The sequence below is a fragment of the Nansenia antarctica genome (assembly GCF_963989245.1).
Source record: "Nansenia antarctica genome assembly, chromosome: 5".
In the NCBI taxonomy this organism is placed as follows: domain Eukaryota; kingdom Metazoa; phylum Chordata; class Actinopteri; order Argentiniformes; family Microstomatidae; genus Nansenia; species Nansenia antarctica.
Genome location: NC_137690.1, coordinates 53,857,571 through 53,865,012, shown reverse-complemented (window position 1 = coordinate 53,865,012; position 7,442 = coordinate 53,857,571).

Here is a 7,442-nt window from a genome sequence, read left to right as displayed (position 1 = left end):
CCTCTCCACCCCCCCCTGCAGTTCTCTGTCGCCAGGTAACCAGAGTGTCTTTCTGACATCCTAGGGTGACACTCCACTCAAGGGAGCCTGCCAATCGCCACTGGCATCACTTCCTCCATCCTCTGCAGCTCTTCCTGTCTGTCTGAATTAATTGCATGCTGGTATGTGTAGTCTGTTTTTGGTTGGATTCGTTTAAATGAAGCGTTACAAAAATCTTTGCCTTGTAAATAAAGGTTAAATGAATCACATTTTTTAAAAGTTTAAAAAATTCATGAGGATTGACTGTGGTTTATAAGTCAGGTTAACATCTTGGTCTGTTCATTAAGCTTTATTTACTTTTTATCAATTACTTTGATCTCTAGAGACATATTAGCAAGTGCTGGGTAAATCAAAGAAAAGAGATAGCACATTGATTACATTGCAAAATGGTATGGACATGAAATTGCACTGGTATGGACATGAAACAGAAATCAAATTACTGTATTATTGAATATTGAACTCGGCTATGATCGGCTATGCATTATAGACATACAACACAAAGTGAGTGTCACCCTGTTGTAGAGGCTAAAAGTGAAAACAGTTGAAGATGCAATCTACTGCAACAGACACAGACTCAGACACAGGAAGTCAGGTTATATTATTAGACATGTGCTCTACTTCTGCTTATTTTTATTTACCAGACACTGTGTCTCTTTTGAAAATGAGGGTTAGCAGTTCTATAAGAAGTTTAACTGTTATCTCTAAACTTAGAAGGGCTGTTCGGCGACGTGTGTCTTTTATTGTGTGTTGATGGACATTCACAAAATCAACTGTCAGTTTGAGCTGACATGTTTGGTTGTTTGCACCCTTTTGACTGCTCAACTTGGTTGTTTGCACTCTTTTGACTGCTCAACTTGGTTGTTTGCACTCTTTTGAGGATGCAAAATGGCCGCTTTCTGACTCCCTCCTCCTTCCCATCACTAAAAGTAGGTGTCCGGACCTATTTGTGGAAGGCGCAAAAAGGGTATGGTCACTGCCTCCATCTCCCTCTGTCCTACACCCAGAGGTAGTGTCTAGGATGTCTCTTGCCACCTCCACCTCCTCCCTCCTGCCTCACCCCTGGGTGGGCCTTCATATGAGCAGTTGGAGCGGCTGGATACCGTGGGGACAGACAATGGGAATTCTGTTCCCCCTCAAACACACACACACACGCGCGCGCACACACACACACACACACACACACACACACACACACACACACACACACACACACACACACACACAGGGCAGTTAGACACGCCTCATTTAAACCCTGCCCCATCGTCACGACTACGACCCCTGATCGAGGGGCCCAACCCAGAATTCCCTCTGCTGTGAACACACAACTCAAATACTCATCATAACACACACACACACACACACACACACACACACACACACACACACACACAGATAAAGATAGAATAGATCAAACTAAACTACAGTTACAAACTGACTTTCAGCTTCACACAAACACACATAACCCTAACATCCACCAACTACAACAAACACATAACCCTAACATAACATACACCTGAGGGGGCCAACTCACTCATGCTCTCAAGCACAAACAAATACTCACACTGAAACACCCACATACTCACACTCTGACTCATTTTCACACAATCGTATATTCCTTACAGATATAGTCACACTTTTTTCACTCATCATCTTCATCATCTGACACACACAGACACACACTCACACACACACACAACACACGCACACACACAGACACACACACACACACGCACACACACAACACACGCACACACACACACACACACACACACACACACACACACACACACACACACAGACACACATGCACATACACACTGTGCTCTCCCCCTCCCTTTGTCACCAGCAGGCCAGTAGGAGATGTCAGTTGTTAGTTAGGGGGGAGGGGGTGTTATGGGGGCAAGCCATGGGGGGGGGTGTCTTTGTCAGAGAGAGAGAGAGAGAGAGAGAGAGAGAGAGAGAGAGAGAGAGAGAGAGAGAGAGAGAGAGAGAGAGAGAGAGAGAGAGAGAGAGAGAGAGAGAGAGAGGGGGCGGGGGAACACAGCGTTCTATTTCTCATAGATTAACAGCTGCTGGGCTGGGACTGCTGTCTTGAGTGCAGAGAGACAGTGAGTGAGCGAGCAGAGAGAGAGAGAGAGAGAGAGAGAGAGAGAGAGAGAGAGAGAGAGAGAGAGAGAGAGAGAGAGGCTGCATGGCGTGAGGCTCTACGTTTACCGTTTAGGAGAATCCACAGCCCTCTGGCTCACAAGGATAAAGGATCCTCTGAAAGGAAGAGAGAGGAAAAAAACACAAGGACTGTGACTCTTTTTTCTGCCTTTCCCCCCCCCCACTCTCCTCTTCTCTTCAGCCTACCGCAGGCTTGGTGTGTGTTCTGTCCTTCTCTTTCTCCATTTGATTCTCTCCATCCATCCCTCCTTCACCTCGGTGCAGCGGAAAGGAAGAGGCAGAAAGACCGGAGTCTCCCTCCAGCACGTTCAGCCGGTAAGCAGGGATCTTTCCCTCCTCTATCTTTCTCTTTCATCCCCCCATTCTCTCCCCCCCCATTCATCCCTCAATACGCTAAAACAGGGTGAGAGGGGTTGGATAGCTTAACCCGACCACCGCCTCCACGGGTCGGCTACCCCACACCGGCGTTTGGGTCAATGCCAGGCAGGAGGGGGCTTGGCTGGGGAGGGATCAGGGAGGAGAGGGGCTAGGCTGGAGGTGGACACTACTGTACAGAGACGGATAAAGACAGAGTGGGGGTCTCGCTAAGACAGGAGGGGGGCGCTTATCACTGGGAGTAGGAGCCGGGAGAGACCGGGTTTGGCTGGGAAGAGAGCCCGTGGATGAGAGGCTAGGCTGTGGTAGAATGGAGAGAGGGGGGCGGGGGGGGTTGAGAAGAGGGGTACTGGGTTGGATCCCGGATGCTGGGGCAGGGAAGACAGCCTATCGGTGTGCAGACTAGTCTTACCATCTCTGAGGGTCAGTCAACTGGGGCTTGTCCTCTTTCACTGCAGTGCATTGTACACACACAGACACACACGCACACACACACACACACACACACACACACACACACACACACACACACACACACACACCTCTACATATTTGCAGTATACTTACTTGACCCTCTGTGGTTAGTTTTTTCCCCAGTGACTCTAGTGTACAATAACGTGTGTGCATGCAATCATCAGCCAATACACATGCGTGTAACACATGTGCTAGTGTTTCTGTGTGTGTGTGTGTGTGTGTGTGTGTGTGTGTGTGTGTGTGTGTGTGTGTGTGTGTGTGCGTGCGTGTGTGTGTGTGTGCGTGTGTGTGTGTGTGTGTGTGTGTGTGTGTATGTTTCCAGTGATGGATTGGATCTATGTCAAGGGACATACGTGACCTAGAACCATCAGGGTACATACCTCATGAATCTATTTTTTGTGTGTTTGTTTTGCTGTACGTATGTCATGAACACACATTTGGTTTCTGCATGTCCGGCATTTCCAGGAACAATAGTGATTATTCTCTCATTTCAAGTCCTGTAGGTCAGGAGATGTGATACACTGATGGTGATAGTAACCACTGTTAATGCCAGTATATAGATCCTTAAACCATTTCAGACAGACACCATTCCAATAGCCATACATGTGTGAACAGTATGTGTGTGTGTGTGTGTGTGTGTGTGTGTGTGTGTGTGTGTGTGTGTGTGTGTGTGTGTGTGTGTGTGTGTGTGTGTGTGTGTGTGCGCACGTGAGTGTGTGTGTGTGTGTGTGTGAGCCTGTGTGTGTGTGTGTGTGTGTGTGTGTGTGTGTGTGTGTGTGTGTGTGTGTGGTGCTCTGTGAAAATACACACAGACATAAAAACAATAGCCCTGGATTCCACTGCTGAGCAGAAGGGGTGGGTTCTTGCGGCTAGCGTATGGAACAGGGAAGAGAAAAGAGGAAGAGGGAAAAATGAATGAAAGGATGAATGGAGAGATGAACCCTCCAGTGTGAGTGGCACTCCTTTTTTGATACCACCCCCCCCCCCCTTCTGTATGAATAAAGGGATTGGAGAGAGATAGAGGTAGGGAATGTGCACATAGAGAGATACAGTGTGTGTATCCAGGGTGAGTGTGTGTGTGTGTGTCTTTCATCTCTCATCCACATGAGTAGATTCACTAGTGATTAACACACATACTGTATTTACATTATGATAAACCATAACACATACATTTCATGTTCATGTATTCCGATATGATGCATTGCTATATCATTCCTATACAGTATGTATATACAGTGGTTGTGATGATATATAAAACAGTATGTATATACATGTATATACAGTTAGTGTGATGATAAATAAAATATAACTGAACTCAGGTGAAATTCAATGCAAGATATGATATACCACATTGTATTTCAATGCACGATATTCTAAATCACGCAAAACAAAACACTCGCTTGATGACCTTTTCCAAACATATTGATTGATAGTGATAGGTTGCAGTGACAATTATAGATGTAGAATGCATACATGCTGCATGCATCGTCTAGATAATAAATGTAATATTTGTAAATGTCTTTCAATACCTTATTAAGCTTCATTCATGAGCCATGTAACGTGTGTTGAAGACACATAATATGATAAGACATCCCTCTCCCTGTATCCCTGTAACATGCATGTGTGAAGAGCACATAAGAGGTAGAACTGAAATACATGCACATAGAGTATGTGTGTTATGTGTGTATTACTCTACTGTGTTTCTGTCTGTTAATCTGCTAATGGGGATGTGCTTTTGTGCGTCTAAGATCGTTCGATGTCTGCGATGGTATTTACTCTGCTGTTGCTAGGACACTCCCTTTGAACATTTTAACGGAGTGTTTTCATTGGCTGCCTGTGATGATGCGTGATTCTCTCACCCCAAATCTTTCCTGTTCGCCCATAGAAACATACCCGTCTGCATTTTCTTTCTCTCTCTCTCTCTCTCTCCTCTCTCTGCCCTCTCTCAATCTACTTATTGTTCTATTTCTTTCTTTCTTTCTTTCTGTCAGTCTGTCGGTCTCTATCTGTACCTTCCCTCTTTCTCTGTGCCTGTCAGTCACTCTGTCTGTTTTCTGTATTTTGTCAGGATGTCTACACAAGCCTATTCTTTGTCATCTTGACTTCTCTCTGGCGCAACAATTTCTTCTCCCTCCTCCAGTAAAACACACATAACAAAATGGTGACAGTGCAGGGCAGTGGCCTTTTAATACCAAACAACCTCTCTCTCTCTCTCTCTCTCTCTCTCTCTCTCTCTCTCTCTCTCTCTCTCTCTCTCTCTCTCTCTCTCTCTCTCTCTCTCTCAAACACACTGTCTATAGAAATAAGCATGTCTCACAATATCTCTGAATATGAGAACACTGTCGATACGGCATTTCATTATGTTTGCTTAGCGCTCAGTATCATGGGTATCATGTGTGACGAAGCGGAAGAGATGGCAGGGTTATTAGCATTGAGTAATTAGCATTAGCAATATTGGGTCTACATTCAACCCAGAATCACATCTCTCGAGTGTGACTTACTGTGGTGAGACTGTAAGGTACCAGATGTACATCTCTCTCTCTCTCTCTCTCTCTCTCACTCTCTCATGTATCTTCCATCCATGTACTGTAAGCTACTGGTCTTTCTCATTGTTGTTGTGCAGACATATTGCATACCCTCTTTTGTCTGTAATATAAAGGTTATTGTACAGTACATACAAATTAATATAGGTCAGAGTGTGTGTGTGTGTGTGTGTGTGTGTGTGTGTGTGTGTGTCTGTGTGTGTGTGTGTGCTTGTGTACTAAGGGTTACAGGGGGACAGAGTGTGGGAAGAGGGGGGAAGGGGAGGGAGAAGGGGACTGGTGCTTTAGTGTCACTGGTCACCTTGAATCCAGTGCGGCTAGTGGTTTCTGCAGCAGAGTATTCAGGGTGTGTGTGTGTGTGTGTGTGTGTGTGTGTGTGTGTGTGTGTGTGTGTGCGTGTGTGTGTGTGTGTGTGTGTGTTTCACACATACCACTTTAGCCCATCACTTCATCCACTCATCACTTGCAATGATCCGTAATGATTTCCTCCTGTAATTTCTGAGGCAAGATGATTCATAACGACAGTTTGTGAACATTAACTCTATTAATCTAATATCCAACTACAATATTATGTCAGCTCCATTTTAAAGGTGCCACACAAGACACAGTTTTATTTTACAGTCCACTATCAAACTGATATTAACTTGGATATTGAATGGTAAAATGGTGACTGCATAACAACCTCCCATTCGACTTCTCAGGGGTCAGTTAGTGTTGCCAAGCAGTTTCCTTTGAGATGTAGGAAGGTAGTGCTGTATGCGCAGCAGTTGATACAGGACAGTGCAATGAGACACTAGAGACCTTCCCACATTGGGCCCAATAGACTTCGCCGAATTCAAATTAACAGTAACCCCCTATTCAGTACTCTACTTCACTTGTAATGTTCATCTTGTAGGAGTCGGAAAGGACAAAGGGAACGAGGACTCAGTGAACAGTTTCAGTGAAAACACAGAGTGTTAGACTTTAGTTTTATTCTCTTCTACCAACTGGCATAGCAACAGTCAAAACAACCGGCCATTAAATGTTTTGTGAAACCCCCCTGTAGATTCTCCAAATCCATTATGTCTAGCAACACCATCTGTCTCTGTAAGATCTGTTGCCACAGCAACACTGGTATTACTGTAGTTGTTATTTATGTTTGTTCTTGAAGGTCAGAGTTCACATTTTAGAACGCAATGAGTCTTGATAGGGATGAGAGCTGTTAAAATATGATCCTTTACCTGGTAATCCTATGGATTATAATCCTGGAGTGTTGGGAATCATGGATTACTGTTTCAGATTACTGCTGATCCCGTTCGAGGGACATGGTGGAGTGGTGGTCGAGCTGGGGGGGGGGGGGACTCCAGATTGTGAGTTCATCTGAGTCAGGACCCACAGAGCAAGGACCATATCAATATTTTGGGGGTCAAAGAAAGTAAGAGAGTGGGTGTGGAGAAAGAGAGAGTGGGGGGGGGGGGGTAGAGAGAGAAAGCCAATAAGACAGAAATGGAGTGGGCATTTACTGTATGCATATTTGCATATTATTTGGATATATATCTATCTATCTGTCTGCCTGCCTATAGGCTACCCTCTGACCATCTTTTATCTATCCTGTTATCTCACTTTCTTTCAACTACCCAGAAAATGTATCTTCCAAACTTTAATCCTCTTTAAGCTCTAAGCTATTTCCACAACCAAAATAAGACTGTGCAAGCCCACAAAGTATTTTCTGGAACTTCCTTGTCTAGTTATATATATTTGATGTAAGAGTGGAGATGGAAGTTCAGATAGTTCCTTCGTCATGTTACCTCACACCCAATGCTTGACGACACTTGTGGAGACAACTGGAACTCCAATTAAACTTGG